Below are 22,098 nucleotides of genomic sequence, written 5' to 3'. Positions count from 1 at the left end.
TATTGAAACAAAGAATAGACAACTGAATAAACTAGTTAGATGAGATTAATGAGGATTACATTGCATCTTGATTGGACTGGAGTAAAAAAAGGAAGAATTGAGCAAATAATCTCTGTGAAGTGATTGGTTTTTCATCTGTTTTCCTCATATATGAACCTCTCATTTTCAAATAGTTTAAGGGTTATGTGATTCTTTTATTTGCAATAATTATAATTTTTTTTCTTCATTGCTTAATTATATCCACCTGGACATCCAGAAAAAAAAACACAATAAAATTTGTGAAATTAGTAATTCTAAAATTCTTTCCAGTGGTTTCCTGTTAAGTCTCTTGATGTACAGGTGGCTTTATATGTGTCCTTTTTGTTCCCCTGCAGTCCCCAGTCTCATGTGACTATTTCTGGCTGATGTACTGTACGGAGTTGAAAGATGTCACTTATAAGGAAAAGCAGTTAAAAGCCCATGTCTCTTCTATCCCTCTGTCTGCCACTGAAACCTTAAGACCCATGTTTCAAAATGGCTGCACCACAACTGAGAAGAAACACAGACCTGAGCCACCATTTAAGAAGCGCTTCACAAACAAACAAACAAAAACAGAACAAGCTCCAGCTCTTTGCTACAGAGAGACACCAAAAATATAAAGACACAAATAGGCTGAGCATAAATGATGTAACAGTGCATTCATTTTCTACGGCCGTGCCACAGATTCCCACAAATGCAGCATCGTATAGCAGCACGTTTATTATCTCACAACTGTTGTGAGCCAGAAGTTTAGACACGGCCTAGCTGGGTGTCCTGCTTTGTGTCTCACAAAGCTGTGTTCATCGTGCCACACACAGAAATGGGATCCCACGTGGAGGCTCACCTAGGGAAGGATCTGCTTTCTTAATAGCATGGCTGTCGGAACAATTCTTTTCTTGCAGTTGTAGAATTCAGGCCAGTTTGCTTTTTCAAAGCCAGGAAGTGGGGTGAGAGAGACTCCAGCAAGATGGGTGCCACGCATATAAATCATGTGCATGCAATCATATACACCTTATTACCTTTGCTTCATTCTATTGCTAAAAAGCAAGGGAAAGGTTCAAACTCCTATAGCTAAGGGATGGGACTTCCACAAAGGCAGAGGTACTTAAAGTCTAATTACCGCAAAAGTATAAAATCCATAAGCATAAGAGAGCTAGAGGGGTCATGCCGATATCAGACAAAATATTCTTCCAGACAAAAGGTTTTACCAGAGATAAAAATGGGTATGTCATAATGAAATTGGGATGAATTGCTCATGACACAAAAACCATATGTGTATGCACTCAATAATGACTTCTAAAGACTTGAAATAATACTTAACAAAATTAAAATGAGATATCAAAAAATTTCACCGATCCAGTGAAAGACTTTAACACCCCTTTAAGCAATTACTAGAACCAGTAGTCAAAAAAACTAGTGAAATTATAGAAGACAAGAATAACGTTATTAATCACCTTTACCTAACTGGTTGGTATTTATAGAACCAGAAGTAACATCATACCTATTAAAAAATTGAACTGATTATCAACAAACTTCCTTTAAGAAACACCAAGCTCAGGTTTCAGTGCTGAATTCTTATCAAACATTAAAGGAAGAAATGGTACGAAGTCTCCACAAAGACTTGGAAAACAGAAAAGAAATGAACACTTCCTAACTCATTTGACAAGGCCAACATAACCATAAAAAACAAAACCTGTCAAAGATATGAAATGCAAGCAAGCAAACAAACAAAACCCATTGCCAATATCACTCATGAGAGTATAGATGCAAAAGTCCTTAACAAAATATTGGCAAATTGAATTAAGCAATATAGAAATAGAATACTATACAATGACAAGAAGAGGTTTTTATCCTGATAAAGCAAAGTTAGTTTACGTTTGAAAAATCAAACAATGCAGTTCGACATAATAGTAAAAGAGAAAAATTGTGTGATTATTTCAAAGATAAAAATATTTTTAAAAATGAACATGAAACTAGAAACATAAGGGAAATTCTTCAACGTGATAGCACCCATGAAAGAAATAACGGCAACTAACATCATACTTAATGGTGAAAATTAAATGCTTTCCCATAAAATAAATAAAAGATTTCTCAAGTCTGTATATATGAAAGGACTCAGAAGAGCATGTTCACATAAGACTTTCATTTATAGGCAAAATATATAGTGCAGAAAGAAAATGAGAGTTCAGGCACCACAGCACAGGGTCTGAGAGAGATTCAGGTGCAAGTTCTTCAAGGTTCTTTTATATGACGTAGACATGGAACACTCTGCCTCTGGCTTGAACCACCAGGATATGTGAGGGGTGATGGTCTTGGCTTATGCCTCTCTGGTTATGCAGCTAAACTGAACTGTCTAACCAATTATGTTAAGTGAAAACCATCAAAAATAAAGTTGGCCCTGGTGCTACAAGGAGCATTTTGAAATTTAACTACGTATCATAAATCCCATAGCTTTCAAGTTCGTCAGCAGTTGAAAGGAGACATACAGGCATTTCTGGATGGAAATTAATAGTCCCCAGTCTAGCTATAAAATAATTACACTCTCCATAATTAGAAAGTAAGGCAAGGGTGCTCATTCTCACCACGTCTGTTCTGTATTATACTTCTCAGCTTAGCCATTTTAATGAGAAAAGGGAAAATGAATTAAAAGTCATGAAATCTGAAAAGAAAGAATTGTCTCTTCTTACAGACAACAATACTGTATACAAAGAATAGTAAGGAATATATCATAAAACCAGTAGAAGTTACAAGTGTATTAAGCAAAGTCAACAGATACAGGCTAACACACACAAAAAATAAATTGCATTTGTATATACTAGGAGCGGAGAATTAGAAAAGTATATTAAAATGAAAAAAATAGGTCCACATCAATAATATCATAGGAAACTCAGTGGGAGGAGAAAGAAAATTAATAGCTAACTGTAGACTGTAGACGAGATCAAAGACAAGTGTCCTCTATGGGAGAGAATCGAGAATTTAGATGGTGGTAGGAACAAGCCAGTAGAAAGAAAGGGTTTGAAAACACTGAATAGGTTGATACATAATGTTATGAGATACTGGGTGGGCGTGGGGGCGGGGGAAGCATTCAGAGTCGAGGAAAACTATTGACTTACATAGTAGAAGAGTAGTAAGGAATGTATTATAAAACCAGTAGAAGTTACAAGTTACTTTTTAACCGGAACTCAACAGGTTGGTGAAACGGGACATATATGCTGTGTGGCGTTTAGGTTAATGATAGAAAAAGATTTAAAACTCTTCTGATTTTTATATTTGCTGGAATAGGAAATAGAAAGCTTATTGCTGAGAAAACAGAAGAGATAGGAAAGGCAAATATTGAAATATTTGTTTTTGAAAATGGGAATGAGCACAGAGCAGGAAAACTGAGTAAGATCAATGAATGGTACTGGAGGCCTTGTTTGTGTTACACGACAAAGTTTCGCTGATCTGTTCACTTATAACTTTTCTCTAAAACTGGTCAGTAATTCGGCTACCAGTTTTGCTAGATACTTTGAAAGATACTAGAAAGTTATAATGAGATTATTGTTTAAAGAATGCTTCAATATTAGAGGATGGAATCTAAGCTTATTAGCAAGGAGGAAATCATATGAGAAATAAGGAAAAAGATAAATGAAGAGACTATCATCCTGATTTATCCCATAACTGGTATACTGGTAGCATTAAATTAAAAGGGAAAATTTGCCAATATTTCTTCATTTTTGTTCTACAAGGAAGTAATTCATTTGTATTGTCTGAATTAATCTCAGAGTAATTAAAGTCTAAGAACACAGCCTTAGGCTCTAATGACTGAAAAAAAAATGTAGAATGTAATTGCTAAAATGATAGAGAACGTGGGGTGGAATGTGTCATAGGGATGTATAAATCACTCATAAAGCCTGTACAATTAGAGGGCAGAAGAGAAAACAGTAATCTATGGTTTTCACTGTGAGAAATGTCGTAATTCGAGGTTGAAGTAACACAAAGAGATGAAGCTGAGGGTCTGATTTAGCAAAGGTTTGGTCAACCAGAAGACAGATTACTCGATACCTGCAATAAGTTTGGTGTGATGTATCAAAAAGAAAAACCACAGGCCCCAAATTTTGTCACTTGTGCTAAAGCACATGATACCAAACGAAAATTTTAACACCTGACCTAATTGCCATTTCAACTCCTTTCAGAAATATAATCTTAATCAACCAGTCTGGAGTTTACTGCTCAATACCAGTGAGGCAAGTTATCACTTAGGTCCTTCTCCATCCCCCATAGAAAGAAGAGCCCACCTGCATGGTAGAAAAACAAGGGACGCCATTTGGAGCCTGTGGTTTTCCCTTTAACAGTAGTCTAGATATGTTATTAGGATAATCTTGAATTCTGAACAAAATGCATCAATATTTATATTTTGCTCAAATGATACAATGAGATTGTGAATAAAACAAATATATTAATTCAGTCCTTGGATATTATCTTTCTAATTAAATTGGTTAATATGAGACAATTTTAGTGAGGAGAAAAAGCCAAGAACATATTTATAAATCAGGTAGTTTTATGAGCATAGTGAAAACAAGAACCAGAGTTTAATTAAGGACCTTATCTACTGCGAAAACGCTGCTACACTGGTTTGGTATTTTTTAAACTCTGTAATAACAAGTGGTATTTCAAATCTTTTGTTAATTTAGCAACCACAGAATCCTCAGTTCGCCGTGAAAGGGAGCAGAATTTGCCACCCCAAATATGTCTCTGGCACAGAATCATTTTAGGTTGATTATTTTTAAGAAACAGCGGACATAGGAAAAGCTCTGAAATCCAGACAGAAGTCACCCTTTTATAAGAGACATTTGTATTTATCAGGGAAATCTCCATTTGTAAGGATGCCTCCTTCTCTGTCCCAGGAAGACAAGTATGACTAAATCTAGAAGCTTTTACCGGAGGGGAAGGCAGCCATATAAACCTGCATAATAGCTTTACCCTTGTTTATTGTGCTCTTCCTGGTCACCTCCCAGAACTAGATTCCCCTCCTCTCCCCTCCCCCACTAACATCTCCTTTTGTTTTTAGCTGGAGAAGGTATTTAAAGTGGTGCCTTTGGCCATTTTGGGAGTGACTTAGTTTCCCTGGGTATCTTAGTATCTTCCACATGTTAATTGAACTCTGTTTTTCTCCTGTTAGTCAACTACAAGCGGGTGGGGGTGGGTAGGGGTCACAGTCAAGAACCTAGTAGGGTAGAGGGAAAATAATATTTTTCTTCCCCTAAAACCACCTTAAAATGTTTATAGTTACTAGTAAGGTTACAAATTAAAACATTGGATGAGAACGATGTTGTATTTGAGAGCTGTCTTTCTAAAACAGACAAAAAGGAAATTATGAGACTTTGACAAACTTACAGTTCTTTATGGGAGAGACCCAGGAGAGTTTTGCTTTTGTGGATGTGGCAGGGGCAGGTGGAGACAAGAAACTAAGCAAGGTGCAAATTTTGGTAGGATTGGCACCTTCCAAGAAAAACATATTTTCTTGAAAATATTTAAATTCATGCATCACTGGGTATCAAAGGGGGAAAAATTTAAAAATCACTCAACAAACTGAGAATATCTTAGAGGTAAAATTTGATTTTTATCAAATTACCAAAGAAAATAAGTGTTTACGGTAGACAAGTATAACTTGCCTTGATGAATCTTTTAAAAACTAAATGATGAATCACTTCCAAAAGGGAGTGATACTGGACGTGGTTGGTCCCTGGGACCTAGGATTATGTATTACAAATAAATTTCTTTAATTATTGAATTTTGAAGTTTTCAACTTTTTAAATCCCTAAATATGTGGGACTTATTGAAGTGTATTTGGAGTAAAATCAAGTGTAGAATTTAATGGAAACTTTTCTGAACCAGAAATAAAAGTCTTGATTCTTTCATTTACAAACTCAATGATGGCTTCTCTGAAAAACGAGCATATTACCAGCATTGATGGAGTTTCTATAAAGATTAAGTGAAGGAATCAGTATAAAACACATGAGAATGTGTGTGGCAAATAAATGATTAATTGTTGTTGGCTTACTTTAGTATTGTCATTATAATTAACCTCATGAGAATCCTCATTCCACAGGAATTAACTCTCCCAGGTGAAAGGTACCCTCCCTCTACCTGGAGGGCAGAAGCCATCCTTATGACCAAACACAAGGAATTTAGGGCCAAGAAAACTATGAACAACCTGTTACCTTCACAGTAATTTACAACTTTCAGCCAGAAACCCTTTGTCCTATCAATTCTGCACAAATTTATTGTTTCTTTGTCTAAAAGGTATATAAAAACTGCCTGCTTGGGTCACTTCTTAGAGTCATATTTTTATGGGGTTCCCATATGTACAAAATTAAACTTTTTTTTCTCTCATTAATCTGCTTTAGGTCCATTTAATTATCAGGCCAAAGAACCTAGAATGGAAGAAGGAAAATTTTTCTTCCCTCTCCTACAATGCCTTTGTGTCCGTAAGGGATCTGGTACTGTCGTGATCCTCCATGTACTGGTTAATAGTGAAAAAACAAAAACAAAAACAAAAACACATTAACTTTTGTGTAACATTTAGTTCAAGCTGATTTTAATCTTGGCCAGATCCAAATTCAATGTTTTTTATTTCTTCTTACAAACAAAAGAAAAGCCTTTAGCCTTAGATGTTTCTGTCTTCCATTCCCTTCCCTGCACTTTCTATAGATTCCTTGGAAGATTTGGGACTTAATGAAGTATGTTTATAACGCTCTGGTTTCCAAGGCAATGTCCCATTTCTTCTTGGCTAGGGCAGCATTTGTGGCTAGTATGTATAATCTAGATTTTAAACAAAGTTAAAGTTCAGGTCACATCTGTTTCCTTCTCTTATGGTACATCCTCTATTTAGGAGCAAATCTCCAGGCTCTGATGACTGGGATAAAAGGAAATCTTCTATGACCTGGGTTCTCTAGCTCAGGCCTCTGATGAATTAAATGGAGCAAATAACTCTAGAAAGTCTTTTTCTCAAAACAAAAGGATGGCTTTGGCATTATCTTATTTTTAATCTCAAAACCCTATACGTTATTTCTGTAATATTTCTAACTTCCAATCTTATATAATCTTTGTGCTCCTCTTTCTCTTTATATGAATTTAGTAATGTCCTAACTTTTAACCTCTTCCCATCTGCTTAATATCAGAGAGACAAAACACAAAAACACAAACAGTCTTCTAGGGCCCACCAGAATGAAAGTTTTGTTTTTGGAAAGTCAAACAAGGAAAGTATCTTAATATTTTTTAAAAATACTTGCTCTTACAGAGAATTTACCACTTCATGATTATGCACACAATTGACTAAATGCGGCTTTTGGAGGAAAGGGCTGATATAATGTGGAATTTGATGGAAATTTAAGAAAATTAAATCCCATATTTGTGCACGTGGCAGTTTTTGCAAAACCATTTAGAAGAATAAATATTGAGAAACTAAAGCCTCAATAACAAGATTAAGTAGTGCTGCTTCCAACGGGCAATCTAATTTCTCAAAAATAACACTGAAAATACAACAATGACTCTAGGGGAAAAATACGCAATCAATTCAACAGGGAAATCAATTCCTGAGAACCTGATGCTGGGAGAGATGTTTGAACCTGAATCTTAAGTTAAAAGTGGTAACAGATAAGAAACCTGTTGTCATCATAGTGGCCTTGATTCTCCACACCAGTATGTGCTGATTAGTCACTGGGTTGCTCGCTGTCATGCAAATAATTAGTGATGAAAAGGTTTATTCCATTAGCAGAACGGCAAGATAAATGTAATTAAGCTCCATGAGGACTCAGACTTTTTCCTGTTCACCATTGTATTTTCAGCCCATAGACAAGAACCCAGCTTAATGAGTCTTAACTGGAACACCGAATGAACAATATTTCGTTTTGTTTTGTTTTGTTTCCTGGAGAAGGAATACAAGTCATTATTTCTATATTAGTTCTCTATTATGGCTATACGTTACTACAATTGTATTACCTATTTATATTCATGTCACAATTCTGACAACATTTTCATAAAGCTGAAATCTAGGTGGCAGCAAGGCTGTGTGTTCCTTTCTGATGTTCTGGAAACATCTGGAGTCTTCTAGGCTTATTCAAGTTGTTGGCAGAGCTCAGTTCTATCTGGTTAAAACACTCAGGTTTCCATTTCCTTGCTACTCAGAGGCCAAGGTCATTTTCAACTTGGAGAGGCCACCCATAAAACTTGCCTCGTAGCTCTCATCGTCTGTCTTTCAGTGCCATCGCAGTAAGTCCTCCCATGCTTTGAATCTTCTGATCTTTCCTGCTGCCTCCTTTCCTGCCCTCTCCATCTGCTACAGGGTTAGTTCTCTGTTTTAGAATTAGCTGAGCATCAACCTTAAGTTCATCTGCAAAATTCCTTCCCAGTGATACCTAGATTTGTGCTTAATTGAATAACCAGCATATAGGACTCTTGGAAAATAGGCATCTTTTGAATTCTGCTTACCACAACTTGCTTACTCATTTTGCATTCCAATAAACTGGTAAAAACACAAGGTGCCAGGCAAAAGCGAAAATGTCTTGTGAAAGGATGAGTAAGACATGACTCTCGATTACAAATATAAACAGTCCAGAGGCTGAGAGACATATATAAACAATCTTTAAAACAAAAAGCATAAAAACACTTACGTATGAGTGTCAGTGATAGAGGTATAGACAAAGTTCCATGGAACTAGCAATACGGTGGCTTGATTCCTGGGAGGGAGTCAAGATTTCCAGAGGAAATCTGATCTAATTTTCCTAAAGGATGTATAGTTTGAAGGGTGGAGAAAAGAAGAACTAAAATTCCAGAAACAAGTAGTCGCAGAACTGTGAGTTGTGAAAGAGCATACGATGTTTGCAAAATGGTAGGAGCCAGTGGAAAAATTGAGAGAGGAAAGAAATGAGATTGAAAAATTATACTGAAACAAATTCATAAATGACTTGGACCATTGCTAAGAGATTGTGAGAAAACGATGGGGGTCAAAATCTATAAAACCAGGTTGTGTGTGTATGAGTGTGTGTGTGCATGTGTGTTTACGATAGCTATAGCAGTTTCGTGCAGTATAGACTAGATAAGTAAAGGCCTAAAGCTAAAAGGTTGAAGATAAAATATTTTTTAAATTAACACTTTTTAATAGAACACTTCAAGTTAAAGTTCACACATTAAGGTAGTTAAATTCATTTTTACTTGTGAACGACATAAAGTGTAGATTAAAATGAAATCCAGTTGACTCTCTGGAGAGAGAGATTAAAATGGAATCAGGTTGGCTTCTTTTTCTCAATACTTTTGTTTTCCTTTACTGCTTTCCTATTATAGTCCTTGTTCTATTTATTTATTTATGTTAACAGCACCAAATTTTGGAAGATAAACCAGTTAGGTCCAGACTTTTCTGCTCTTACACCGTAGTATCAAAATTTTTTTTCAAACACTGACTGGCACTGATTCGATTCATTATTACTGAAGAAAGCAGAAGACTGTTATCAAGTAAATTTCGGTTTATAATTCATGGTCATGGGAGGAGAAAATGTAATAGTTCAGGAAAATGGATGCAAGTAATGCAGCACATTTTAAATATATGTTGTGTTTCACAATTGATACAGTTCTCCGAGGAAATTATTGTATATGGATTCATGACAATAACCACCTGCTCTAAATTTATGTGCTGAGAACTTGCATGATGTTACTGCAAACTGATCGCTGGTAATGTCAGATACCTTTCTCGAAGAAGTGTACCAATGAACACACAGTCACAGCTCACCGGCCCTGTTCCACCTGCTCTGGATAAAACTGCATACATCCTCACTAATGAGCAGTGAGAGGATAAGAGTGTATATTTTTTAAAATATTAAATAAAATTTTCTACATTTATCTGACTTAAATGAATTTATGTTGTTATTATATCATAATTAAATGAATGATTACAAACCTTTGGCCAATTCTAATTTCTTACATGATACACAAACTATCTTACTAATTTTAAAATCTTTCTGATTTTATTGCAAAGTGATAACAATAAAAAATAGTAGAGAAAGAGTACAATATATAGTATTTTAAATAAACATTAACCAACAAAAACAACAAAAAAAGGTCAAAAAGCTTGTTAAATATACTTACATGAGTCAATAGTGCTATTCCATTATTCAACAAACAATTATTGAGTGGTACTCTCCTGGGAACTGTGCATTTAGCATGGTTCAAAACAGTGTAAAAATATATTAGGTGGATCAGAGCATGCAATAAATAAAATCAAGAAGTCACAGAATGTTTTAAAACCTGTTTAATTCATAAAGAATATAATTTAAAAATGAAGGAATCACAAATGCCCCCATTAAAACTTATGAACTATCCTAATTATGTATCAAAGTATTTGTGAAAATTAAACAAAGTTCTAATTTTAAAAATCACGTGGTGAGTCACTCAGGGGACAATTTATAGGAGACATCTAAGGTGCCAGTTAACTTGGTTTTTAATTGATCAAATCTAAAAGAACGACTTATTTTCACTTCCCTTGTCACCACTAAATGTGTATTTAAATGATATGTTAGGAAAACAAGCCAGCTATCCTATCTTATTTGCCTTGGTCAGGAAATGTGTTGTGCCGAAAATCTTATACATATTATTTTTCTCTCTCTTTTCATTTTCAAGACTATCTAAAAATCTAGCATCCCCTCAAACCCACTTTTACACTCCAGATATTCCTCATTATTTGGCAGTGGTACTAATGACAGCCATTCAAGATGAAAAATTGTATCTTTCTTATCTCCTCAAGTAAAAAAGACACTCATATTGGTTAATCAGTCTCACTTGAACCTTTATGATCTCAAGGGAAGATGGCCACTTTTTCCCAAGGCCAAGCCCTGCTCTTGTGTCTTACACTTTTTCCCTTACCATTTGTCTGGGGACCGTCTTCCATCACCTAGCTTAAAACTCCATCCTTCAACATAGTCAGATACAAACACGATTACATCACTGCAATATTCATAAAGATTTGTTCCCCATGTTCCATAGAGCTGAAACCGTTTCCTTCTCTTTGTGACAAAGCATTTAAATCTAAAATAGAGGTTTTGATCTTACTTGTTAATTACTCATCACTCACATGTCCATAGATATTTATCTTCCAGTCCACTATCTCCCTGGATTCTCTTGACTAAGTCAATCACGCTGTATTTCATCACCTTAACTGCCTCATATCTTCTCATTTCTTCTCTAATCATCACTGGCACCTATTTGTCTTCTACCTTCATGGTGATTGTTTTTTTTTCCTGATTATTTTTCCAGTCTCTTCTCCCTTCCTCGTCCCTAAAACAATGTTCCTCAGAATTGCTTTCTCTGTTCTACTTTTTTCCATTTCGCATTCACTCACTTGATATATTTGGAATTTACTTATCTTTACGCTTATCTAAATATCTAAGTGAGACATTTTTCCCCGATGCCTCCTATAAGTTCTGGAACCTTATTTCTATTAGAGTATGGTATATGCCTATTTAAAATGGCCGACAGGTACATGAAAAAGCGCTCAGCATCTCTGATCATCGTGGAAATGAAAACTGAAACCACAACATCACACTCGTTAGCATGGCTGTTATCAGAAAGACGAGAGAGAACGAGTGTTGGCGAGGATGTGGAGAAGAGAAAACTCTACTACCGATGGGAATGTAAATTGGTATGGCCATTGGGGGAAACAGTATGAAAGTGGCTCCAAAAATTAAAAATAGAGCTACCATATGATTTTTCAATCCCTCTTTTGAGTATATATTATTCACAATAGCCAAGATAGGGTAACAATTTAACGTTCATAAACACATGGATGAAGAAATCATGTTATGTACAGAAAGCAAATGCACTGTAGAGTGAACACAGACAACATTATCATAGTATAATCATCAAACTTGCTAAGAGACTAGAACTTAATTATGCCAGTCACTAAAAAGGACTGATAATTATGTCAAGTGATAATTATCTAAAGAGATACAGCAATAAAGTGATCATCACTATAATGGCAAACATATTACACTATATAAATTTTTCAAGTTAACATGTACGCCTTCAATTTACACAAGGTCTTATGTCAAATATATTTCAATAGAAATAAATACAATGATATAAATACATTATATTGATTAGGATACAACATCCTTTGTGATCTGTGGTCCACTCTCTTCCCTCAGCAATTCTTCTTCCGCTCACCTTCATTCTTAAGAAATGAAACTGCCCATATTTCTGAAAGGCACTTTTTTTTACTGCTATTTGTTTTGCTTCTCTTTGTCTAGAGAATACTTGCTATTCTCTTTGTCTAGAGAATTCTTCCCTTACCTACATGGCTAATGATTATTTACCTGTGAAAACAAAAGCTTTCTTTCAAGAAAAAATGCAGACACTTGAGTATCTACTTACATAATACAAATCAAGAACTATTAAAATAAGGGAAGCACAGAGTAAATGCTTCATATAAGGGAAATGCTGGAAACCGTGTCTCTATTTCAAAAAGGCATACTAAGAGCTGGGTATTCCTAATGTAAGGGACTAATTCTTATAAATACTGTGATGAAAATATTGAACTTTAAAAACATAAAAATTATGAACATCCAGACAAGATAAAAAATGAATTTATCTATACATGAAAAATAAAAATAGACTGGCTTAAGATTTCTTTTCAGTACATTAAGGAAAAAAATGTATATATGCATCCTTAAATATATACTTGAGTTTAATATGGTACTAGAAAAATATGTTATTCATTAAATTATGATGAGATAATTATTTAAATGTGTAGAAACTATGAACTACATTTTTTTACTTGTATCAAACACCAAAAAAACTGCATTTGATTTTAATTTTTTAAAAGATTTATGTAAGACAGGCTTATGAAAAGGAAAAACACGAGTGAATGTCAACATACACTTAATGAAAAGAATTCTTTCAATATTCACATGCAAAATGCAAAAGGGAAAAAGTGGGTCTGGCCAAGTCAAAATTAATGATATTTACATCATAAAAATAAAAGATGGGACAGAAGACAAATTAAAGAACAAAAAAAAACATGCGAAGCAACATGTTGATATACTTAATATCTAAAGAAGCATTTACAAATAATTAAAAGAATAATATCTTCCAATATAAAACTGGGCACAGTTTACATAAAAATATATTCCACAAGGAAATAAAAGGTCTGATTTCAGCAAGAAGAAAAAAAATTATGTCAGGTTTCATCGCCCGCGGCACTCACTATATAGCATTATAACTGGGGTAGCAGGCTCACAGCAACAAGGCTAAAGGCTAATGTCCACAAAGACTTTCTAGCGGCTCCCTGTGCCAGTGGTTTGGATGTTACTGTTTATTGATGAAATATTCACTCATGTGAAATAAGTCAGAGAAAGACAAATACTGTGTGATTTTACTTATTAGTGGAATCTAGAAAAACAACCAGAACAGAAACAGATTCATAGACACAGAGCACAAATATAGTGGCCAGAGGGGAGGTGAGTGGGGAGGTGGGTGAAATGGTGATGGGGAATGAATACAGATTCAAACTCCCCGTTATGGAATAAATAAGGGAAGGGAATATAGTGACCAGCACAGGGAAGACAGTCAATAATATCCTAACTTTGCACAGTGACAGATCGTTACTAGGTTTATCATGGTGATCACATCTTAAGATACATAAATGCACACCTGCAACTAATATAATATTGTATGACAACTATACTTTCATAAAAAAAACATATTCACCGAAATTTGTTTCTACTTGCTCAACAAAACTAATGGTTTTTGAACTCAAATATATACTGTAAATTTTAAAAAGTGGCAGATAGAAAATAGTATGCCCAAATTTAATTTAGAATTCCTTTATCAACCACTTTATCGTACATGACTTTTAATAAGATATAAGATTTATGTGTGTGTGTGTGTATATATATTATATACACATATATATGCATAAATATATAGGCACAAGCTATATAATTTTGAAAACCCTGATGAAAACAAATAAGTGAAATAACGTTGTTACAAATATAAAAGTGTTAGCAACAAGAAATATGTATCTAATCTGAAAATTTATTAATACTTAGTCATTATGGTAGGCTAAATAATGTCCCCCCAACCCCTAAAAGATGTCCATGGCCTGATCAAAGAAGCAGTGAATATACTATCATAAAGGACAAAAGGGACCGAAGATGTGATTAAAGATCTTGAGTTTAGGAGATTATCCTGGATTATCCAAGTGGATTTGATGAAATCACAAAGGGTCTTCTTAGGAGGGATAAAGAAGGGTCGCCATCAAGAAGAGATTTGAGAGAGCATTAGAGATCTTGCTTTCTAACATTATCCTTGGTTTAGCTCAAATAAAGTTATAAAATTTTTCTAAAGAAAAGGGAAGAGAAGGGAAGGGAAGGGAAAGAAAAAAGGAGAGGAGAGGAGAGGGGAGGGGAGGGGAGAGGGGGGAAGGGAGGGGGGAAAGGAGGGGGGAAGAGAGGGGAGAGGGGAGGAGAGGAGAGGAGAAGAGAGGAGAAAAGAAGAGAAAAAAGGTCTGAGAATGTTGACAGAAGTCATTAAGTAGAGAAGATACTACACTTTTGGCTTTGAACATGGAGAAAGGGGCCATGAGCCAAGGACTATGGTGGCCTCTAAAAGCTAGGAAAGGCAAGGACATGGATCTCACCTTAGAGCTTTGAAGGAACTAATCTTGCCAACACCTTGCCTTCAGTCTTGTGAGAATGACTGGACTTTTGACATCAGAATGATTGACAGATGTACCTCTATGAAATGTATTTGAAACCTATACAATTTAATCTTTTAACTTTGAAATGAAAAGCTTAATTTCAAAATTAGAGACACACTCTTAAGCATAAATTATCTTGGATGTGGGGAAACTCTTTATGGAGATTCTGGTTTCAGCTCTGAAATGAAAAAAAAAAAAAAGCATAGAAGTCATCACTTCCATCCTCACAAATAGAAAAAAGATGAATACACTGAAAACTAATATATATTCTTTTAGATCTACAAGAGACCTGAGGTGCCAGGGCAACCTGTCACCTGCAGTTGGGAGCGGGGTAGGGGGGGACATTACACCGAGAATCACAGTTAAAATCAGCTTAATGGGAGCAGAAACTGCTGGAGCGAATAATGGCAGGAATGCTTAAAAAGCACTTTTGATGAATTGCTGGAGGCTGAGAGTGGATTTATTTGAGGGTTAAAAATCCCTGTGGTCCCTGTCCTAGGAGGCCCCCACATGATCATGGGTTTTCCCAACAGGGGCCCCACTGATTTCTAAATGTGAAGATGGGAGAAAAATCCCCTCGGTTTCAGGCGAGGAGGGGGAAAGTAACCAGTTTGGTATATGCCTACCGTTCTTTGCAACAGCGGTGTGCCCAGAAGGTAAACTGCAGAAGAGCTCTTGCACATCCATCCATGCCTTTGATCAGAAAACCCTGACGCCAGAAGTGGGCCCGGGAGCCGCAGAAATAAGGAACCGGGACCTGTACAGCCATGAAATTGTGAACGAGAGCCAAAACAAACAAACAAACAAACAAACAAAAACAAAGGGAGGGGCAGTTAGACAACTCCTGTTCCCTTCAGACTTGGGTCCCATGTAGAGGAGAAAAAAAAAAAGGCAAAGAAACAGTTCTGTAGGCCACACTCCCAGGACTCAGTGCCACTAAAAAAAGCAAGAAAACCAACAATACGTGTGTCTACCATAGGAAACTACACAATGAAGAGCCATATAAAAATAAAGCAAGTAGAAGAAATAAAGTGTTAAAAATCAGAGCATAAATCAGTGTAATTGAAAAGAGATGAACAATCGTGAAAAATTAATAAAACCCAAATCTAGTCCTTTGAAAGAGATGAATAACATTTATAAATCCTAGCTAGGATGGCCAAGAAAAAAAAAAGAAGACACAAATTACTAATTCCAGAAATAAAAGAGTCATCGTTGATGGTCTCACAGACCATAAAGAGATAATAAGGAAATATTATGAGGGTCTCTGGCTACAAATTTGATAACTTAGATGGAATGGATCAATTCCTTAAAAAACACAAACTACCAACACTCACATAAGGAGAAAAACATAAACTATTCTAATACTGTAACAATGAATACGTTTTATGAATTGTCAAAATTGATAGCTATACAGCACAGAAAGTGGACTCGACTGTAATCTATGAACTTTAGTTAATAATATCATATCAATATTGGTCCATTAAGTATAATAAATATACTACGATAGCACAAGATATTAATAGCTGAAGCTATGTGCAGGGAACTCTGTACTGTCTGCTCAAATATTCTTCAAGACGAAAACTCTTCAGATTTAAGAACATCCCCTTAAATTTATCTTTTATTGTAAACAACATTTCTGCTTATCAATTATTTGGTGGTATCTGGTATTTCTGCCAGAATGTGGGTGGCAGAAAACTTTCTGCTGTTTTCATGTACATGTGGACCTCAATCAATTTAGATTTTTTTTAAATCTTAATATTTTTAAAATGTTGGCATACTTTTGACTTTATTGCCTATTTTTCAATTTTTTTTTTTTTTATCCTAATGTAAAATCGCAGCCTTTTTATGGCGGGAACACTTTTGCTCACTGGATTACACTACTGTAATTCTGGCTACTACTTGTTAGGAAAAACCAAAGGGAATGAGCCTAAGTCATAATTTCAGAAACATATTGGGCGAGCGAGGTTGGCCTGATTTGTGACAACGCGTAGCTTGCTTAAGCCCACTGAGCTTAGTTCGGACCATATGTACCAATGTCGGTTTTCCAATTAGTTGTGCTGGGCTGAGCAGCTGACCGGATTTCTAAACAAGCCATTGTCTTTTAAAGAGGCAGGCAGGCTCCCGGCCCCTCTTGGGAATTACCTTTTGAAGTGGATGTGGCAGCAGCACTGAAGAATTTAATGGAGGAAATGAGGCCACGTTCTGAAAAGTGGAAACAGAAAAACACTCTCCAGACAAAGCGTGAAGAGGCATGCCACACTTCGAATTAAACAGAGAACGGAGGTGCTGGGTAACCTTGGACCTGTTCTTTTTTTTTCCTTTAAAATATAGATGGCGATAGGAAAATCCATCTTAATTAAAAGGACTTTTGCAATAGTCAAACATTATTACACCCAAAAATGTGAATATGTAAGTATTGTTTAAAAGTCAAAAGCGAGACTCCATTGGCAAACGAACATCAGCCGAATGCAGTGTGCGGTGAACAAGGTGACGTCAGCTAAAAGCTCCCCTAAAGTATGCCAGATACTAGCAAACCCAAGGTTAATGAGCTATAAATATGTAGACAGTATTTATTTTCAATGTAAATACAATCTTAAAACTTTTAACAACACATTTATACCATTTTTTGTTTGTTTGTTTGAAAATAAGTCCCATCTGGATGTCCTTCATACAAACTGCATACACCCAGATAGCTATATCTGTCATTTTTGTCATTTTATACAAAGATAAAAAAGCAGGAGCCTTTTTATCAACCATAGCGCTGGGAATGGCAAGTGAATAACTGTGGATTTAGATTCATGGCGTGAGTGATTTAACTCGTGATTTCTAATTAGATAGTCCCCAGAGAGCAAAGATGAGCATTGTGATAGGCTCTAGAGAGAATCTATTAAAATGTAAAAGTTAGAGTTATAGATTGTAACTCTGACAAGAAGAAGTTGATGAGAAAAATTCAGATAATCTAAACAATCATCGTTTTCTTGAAGCCATCGATGAGCCAATTTCAAATGGCCCCAAATCTAAGGAAAGAGCGGGCCTTGCGTGGAGAGGCCAGTGCGTCTCTGGCACCCTGTGGGAGACCATGGTGAGACCCCTGCCCTGAGCCATGCAAACAGGTGGCAACAAAGAACTTCTAACAACCTGCTGAAAGCTGAGTGTGGGCAAATGTGAACCTACCTGCTGTGAAACCCACCCTCTAAAAGGACCACTGTGACAGTGTCCATAAAAATGCCCCCAACCCTTTACTCTCAACCCGGTGTTCTAGGAAATGGCTGACCACAGAGTTCTGAGCTCCTTAATGCTGAGCAATCCCCCTTCATTAAAAACGTCCCCAAACTGCTCACTGGCTCCATTACAGGGAATGTTGTAATTATAGTTGCACCAGCTTATACAAACCCTGCCTTAATAGCAAGTTTGCCTATCAGAGACGGCTTTATTTAAAACCCTCTTTTTTTTTTTTTTTTAATCTATAAAACTTACAGTCTTTTCTAATATCTTTCCATGTTTGCTGAAATGAAAGTAACAGCGGATGGGTTCTTTGATGCTAGTTTGTAAATAAACAGCCTTCGTTAATTTTATCTCGGGCTTCGTTTTTCTTTTGAGAATGTAGAACCCGCAAGGATCTGCAGATATGAGAATTGACACCTATTCATGTTCTCTTTTCCATACACCTGCACAGGATGCAGAAGAGAAAGGCAAGGGCAGAGAGTGAAACCAGAGAAAGCCTCCCTCACGGGGCAAGCATAGAGAGTAGGGGATGACTACCAACCAGCGCAGGAAGCTCAGAAGGCCCACCTGGACTCTCGTTCCACTGCAGAATAAAAACCGTAAACCATGGAGGAGGTCTGACGGAGTCCGTTGCCCCCGGGGCCAGGTCTATTTTGGCTAGGAAAATGAAAGAACAAGAACAAACCAAAACACCTTTATACACAGGGGAGGGATAAGAAGTAGTCCTGAGCAATGGAGGCTCCATGGATACCTTGGTAGCATTTTATGTCTTACATGCCTAGGAGAGGAACGGAAAACTCTATCATCTATCTATCTATCTATCTATCTATCTATCTATCTATCTATCTATCATCTATCTATCTATCTATCTATCTATCTATCTATCTATCTATCTATCTATCATCTATCTACCTACCTACCTATTTAAGTTTTATGGTGACATTGGTTAACAAAATCCAATAAGTTTCAGCTGTACACTTTAACAGTAAGGCATATATGTGCGTGTGTGTGTGTGTGTGTGTGTGTGTGTGTACATATACATACTGTGTGTTAACCTCTCATAGTTAGATTTCTTTCTGTCACCACATATTTGACCCCCTTTACCTCATCTACCTTCCCCCTCCCCCACCCCCATTCTCTGGTAACCACTAGTCCGTTGCCCACGTCCATTAGTCTTTGTTTAACCTGTTTATTTGTTGCTTTAGGTTTATATCTCACATATAAGTGATATCATGTGGTTTTCAACCTTTTCAGTCTGGCTTATTTCACTTAGCATGATTATCTCGAAGTCCATCCATGTTGTTGCAAATGGCAGTATTTCGTCTCTTCTTATGGCTGAGTAATATTCCATCGTATATATGTACCACAGCTTCTTCATCCAATCATCTATTGTAGGACGCTTCAGTTGCTTCCATGTCCTGGCTACTATGAATAATGCTGCTATGAACATCAATTTGCAAATATTTTTTCGGATATGGGTTTTCAAGTCTTTGGGGGTAAATATCCAGTATAGCGATTGCTGGATCATATAGTAGATTAGATCAATTCTTAGGAAACTTTATTTAGAACAAAACTCACCAGAGCTATGGCGTATGGTGAGCCTGCCCTGGAAAGAGCAGAAATCACTAAAGAAACTCTAAGAGCTAGACCCATGGGTACAGGGCATGTCTAGAACTGGGCCCTCGCCCTGCCCCTACCATGCCCCAGAGTAGGATAGGAAGTGCCGAGTAGCAAACAACAGTTGACACTGAGTTTCAGACTTCCAGCCTCAGAACTGTGAGACTCTACATTTTCGTTGTCTAAACCACCTAGTCCGGGGTATTTTTTTACAGAAGCCCCAGGAAACTAATACCGCTTGAGAGAAAAAATTGTGATGGAGCAGTTTGAAATTTACTTTGGCTATGAGTCATAGAATATGTAAATGCTAGTAGCTTAAATTGATTGTGCTCGCTTAAAAAGAGGTTTGGAAGGACAGCGGCAACTGAGTGCTGGGCAGTAACTCACTGTAGGAAGCAAAGGTCAAAATACTTCTATTTTTATAGTCTCCCAGTGTTCCTATTTTATACTTGGCCAGTATTGAGACTGTCAAACTTCTGATGCTGTAGAGCTGACTTGATGGGCAGATGAAGTGGATATTGACGCAGATCACATTTATCTCTTCTATCTAGAAATTCAGAGTTTTCATAAAAGCTTTCATTCGAATGTATGTTACGAGTCATTGTCTGAAACTCTGCCATATGACCTCCCTCTCTACTAAAGATGGTAAGGTAAGTATTTAGGTATTTCAGTCTCTGACATGGAGCCATACCAAAGAGAAGTCGCTTGGAAATAGAGCTGGGAGATCCAGCCATGACGTCTGCCCCATGGGCTTTTACAGTGGTAGTGTCATGTGGGCTCATTCACGGAGTATCTAGGTCTGAAAACTCCGTGCACGACAACTTCCAGAATCTAGTCATAAAGAAAAAAACATTGAGTCTAAACCAATACACTTAATGGAGTGGATGAGGCAAGAAAAATAACGCCACCCTGGGGCCACTTGATTTTTTTTCAAAGTCCCCTTTTGCCTTCATATATCTACATTCTTGGGAAATTTTGTTTTGTATGGTTATTCATAAATGACTCAGGAAGGGCTTCTGATTAACAGCCACTACTTTGTTCTTGTTCTTTAGAGACTTCTTACTTGGGCAGCTAATTCTGTTTTATCTGCAGGGTGAGGAAGAGCAAAGATTTATTAATATTTTTCATGTCACAGAAATGCAGTGTCATCTGTCAAGATGTTTCTTAATACAATACAATGTATTGCAGCCATTATTCACTGATGTAATATTAAAATGTATCATTTCAACATTATTCCTTAAATTTTATATTTGACAAAAGTTTTTTCCTCTGAGCAGTTCTCTAGCGTTACATGTATGTGTCACTAAATAGCTACAATAATATTTCCTTTACTGATAATAAGAAATATGCATAATCAACAATTACATATGCTCTAATAGAATGATAATAAGGCATTCCTTTATTGATATTTTGCACATAAGCAGAAAGGGTAAACTAGAAAGTAGCCTCCACTGAAAAAAATGAAAGATCGGGCCTTTTTATTTCTAGAATTTTTTAATGAACTTGGATGAACAAGAAAATAGGTATGGAAAATACCCTCCGCATAAACAAATAAGGTGATGTTTCAGAAATAACAATCTGAGACCGTACCTGAGTGACCATAGCCTGCATTGACTGAGGTACAGTCTATAAAATCAGATATTCACAGAGCTCCTGTCACCTGTCCTGCTGGTGCTAACTAAAATACTGTGCGATTGCATCACTTAAAAATTGCATCTGGTTGCTTATTAGAGAATTGTAAAATAGAGCTGGGTTCAGCATACGGAGGTATTTCTTCTGTTTCCTGCACAAAAGCAATGTGTTTTGGCCAGCCCTCATTCATTCTGGTGGCTCCTTGGCCATCCATTATTTGCTCCAGGGCCAGCAGCAGGTGGCTCCCATGCGCATATTTCTGGCATCAGGAGGGAGAAATGGGCCAGGAAGAGACATGCATCTCCCAAATGCATCAGCATTTGAAGAGATTTCTCCAAAAACTCCAGGCCATTCCCTTCGTATATACACACATTACTAGCTTAGAAAATAATCTGCAAATTGTATACATTGCTGTTCCAAATAAAATCAATCTTTTGTTACTAAACAGGAAAAATAAAATAAATCCTGGGGCCACACGTATATTTAGAAAAAGTAAGTAACATACTGTGATGATGTATATTCATGGACTGGCAGTTTGGGTGAAAAATTCAGGGTGTTTAAAAGTTACTGAACATTCTACAATTTATTGAGACATGAACTTCCAGTTATAAGCTATAACATATGCTTGGAGGTGTGGCGTGTGAAACCATCAGACTTGGTTGTGCGTATCTGAGATGCGAAGAAAACAGACAGTCTTCATGGCACAATGTGCAACTCGTAATAGAGATTCCAGGAAATCGGGAGACTGCCGTGAAACCTATCTGAAGTGCATGAGCGTATTCCATGATGAGGCCGATGATTAGATTAGCAGTCTCTGCTGGTTCCTTTTATGGATTATATACTATAGAAGTGTGAGATTTGTGCCTGGTTTATGAGTA

The sequence above is a fragment of the Rousettus aegyptiacus genome, unplaced genomic scaffold (assembly GCF_014176215.1).
Source record: "Rousettus aegyptiacus isolate mRouAeg1 unplaced genomic scaffold, mRouAeg1.p scaffold_m13_p_8, whole genome shotgun sequence".
In the NCBI taxonomy this organism is placed as follows: Eukaryota; Metazoa; Chordata; class Mammalia; order Chiroptera; family Pteropodidae; genus Rousettus; species Rousettus aegyptiacus.
This window is presented reverse-complemented; position numbering follows the sequence as displayed.